Here is a 2,500-nt window from a genome sequence, read left to right on the forward strand (position 1 = left end):
GGGAAGGAGGAGGATGTTAAAAGAAAAAAAAGAGACAGAGAAGAGAAGAGATGGGGGAGAAGGAGAGGAAGGCCGAGAGATAAGGTAGGAGAAGAAGGGAGAAGGAGGAGGAGAAGAAAGGAAAGGGTTGGCTTGAAAGGAGAGCAGAGAAGGAGGACGAGGAAAAGAAATTAGGATATGAGGGCAGGGAATATGAAAAATAACGGAAGATGGGGAAAAAATGATGAAAAATAGAGAATGAGGGAAACAAGACGAACGAAAAGATGAGAAACCAGGAAACGAAAAAAAGGAGGCGTGAGGTCAAAACCGAAGTGAGGGGAAGGACCCACCTAATATATTAAAGTCACTTCTCTCTCCTGCGCCATGATGACGTGACACCAAGACCCCGTTCTAAAACTGACAATACAACAATTATCTTTAATGCACTTGCGCGAGAGGCGGCGTTTGTCTTTGTGCCGACGACGCGTGTGCTTGTGAGTGTTTGTGCGCGTGTGTGTCTTTTTTGTGTGCGTGTGTGTCTTTGCATCCAGGCGTGTGTGTGCGCTTCCTTTTGTGTCAGAGGAAGCGCTGAATGCACTCCCTGACACACATAGAAGCGCGAGTGTTCTTTCCCAGTTTTAAGTTGGATTGCTTTACTCTCTTTAATGCAAGCACTTGCCTACAGACATGTGTATATAAGGACACGCGCGTTCACACAGGCGCAAGCACACCAACAATATATCTATGTGTGTGTTTGTGTTTGCGTGTGTGTGTGTGTGTTTGTGTGTGTGTGTGTGTGTGTGTGTGCGCACATATATATACACACACTCATATATCTATAGATGGATAGACAGACAGAGATAGATAGATAGATAGAGATATATATTCACACTCATATATCTGTATGCATTTCTTTTACAGTATGCATTTTATCTTTATTTTTGAATCTATGTATATCCATTTATCTTAAATCTACGTATTTCCATAACCGACACCTCGAGGCTGAGCGTCATCCTCCAAGGCCGAGTGCATTTCCTCCTCATCCTCGACCCGCCGTGAGGATCCAAACCCTTTCCCTCATAGACCCCATAGATCCCCCAAAACCCACACGCATTCCTCCTTTAAAATAAACGTTTTTTCCCCCTTATTTCGGAATCCAAAACGCGCCATCTCATCTTTAGAACGAATCTACCTCCTTCGATTTCGTTATTATCAAAAGCTACCGATCGAGAAGGAGAGAGAGATCTTCAAAGGAGGTATTTAATAATTGCGAAAAATCAGAGAAGCGGAATGCGCCAGTTACATTTCGCTTCGCATAACCACGACGCGCGAGGAACGTTATGCAAAACCCGAGCAACACTTAGGGCTCATATCTCCGCCGCCACGAGCCATAATTTCAGCCTTAAGAACCATCGCTCTCTCGCACTAGGCAACTCACCCTGCTCTCTAAAACCTCCCGTTTTCTGCCGAGAATCTAAAAAAAAGTAAAAAATCATAAAAAAAAGAAAAGAAAAAAAGGGAATATATATATATGTATAAATAGCATAACAAAGAGAGAAAAATAATGAAATAGAAATCCCAAGTGTGAAATAAATCCGTAAAAGCGAAAATAACGGAATTTTGATCAAGCAGAGATTCAAAGAACCCACAAGAAGTAATACATCTCTTAAGGAATGGCTTCTGGAGGAGAACTTTGCGCTAGGCTTCCTTATTCTCCCTTCTTCCTCTCGCTTCTTTCTTCTCCTTCTTCTCCCTTCTTTCCTCTTCTCCCTTCCCTTCTCTCTTCTTCCATTTCTATCTCTTCCGCCTTTCTCCCTCCGTTCTTTCTTTCCCCTCCCTCTTTCGTTCTCTTCTTCCATTTCCCTCCTTCTCTCTTTACAGCTGTCTCATCATCTCTTCTTCCTCTCCCTTCCTCCCTCTCTCCTTCCCTTCTTCCTCTCGCTCCCTCTTCCCTGCCTTCTCTCCCTCTCTTCTTTCTCTCCCTCCCACCTCCCTTCCCTTTCCCACGCCCGTTCTTTCCCCCACCCTCTTCCTTCTCTATTTTTCCATTTCCCTCCTTCTCTCTTTTCCCTTTCGCCATCTCTCCCTATCTTCCTCCCTCTCCCCACCCTCTTTCCCCTCCGTGATTCCTCTCTCCCCTCTCCCTATCCTCTCCCCTCCATCCCTTCCTTCCTCCCTTCCTCCCTCTCCCCATCCTCTCCCCACCCTCTCCCCTTCCTCCGTTCCTCCCTCCCATCCTCTCCCCCTCCCTACCTCCCTCTCCCCACCCTCTCCCCACCCTATAACCCTCCCTCCCTTCCTCCTTCCTCCCTCCTCCCACCCTGCTTGGAACGGGGCACTTAAGACGGACGTAAACCAACTATGCTTCACCACAAGAGGCACTGTGTTTAGGTAGGTAGGTGGATACAGGCTTAAATATAACCATAAACATGTGAATATATATTTTGCTATTGTTATTACTATCATTATCATTATTATTATCATTTTTATCATTATCATTATTGTTATTGCCATTGTTATT

The sequence above is a fragment of the Penaeus vannamei genome, chromosome 17 (genome assembly GCF_042767895.1).
Source record: "Penaeus vannamei isolate JL-2024 chromosome 17, ASM4276789v1, whole genome shotgun sequence".
NCBI lineage: Eukaryota > Metazoa > Arthropoda > Malacostraca > Decapoda > Penaeidae > Penaeus > Penaeus vannamei.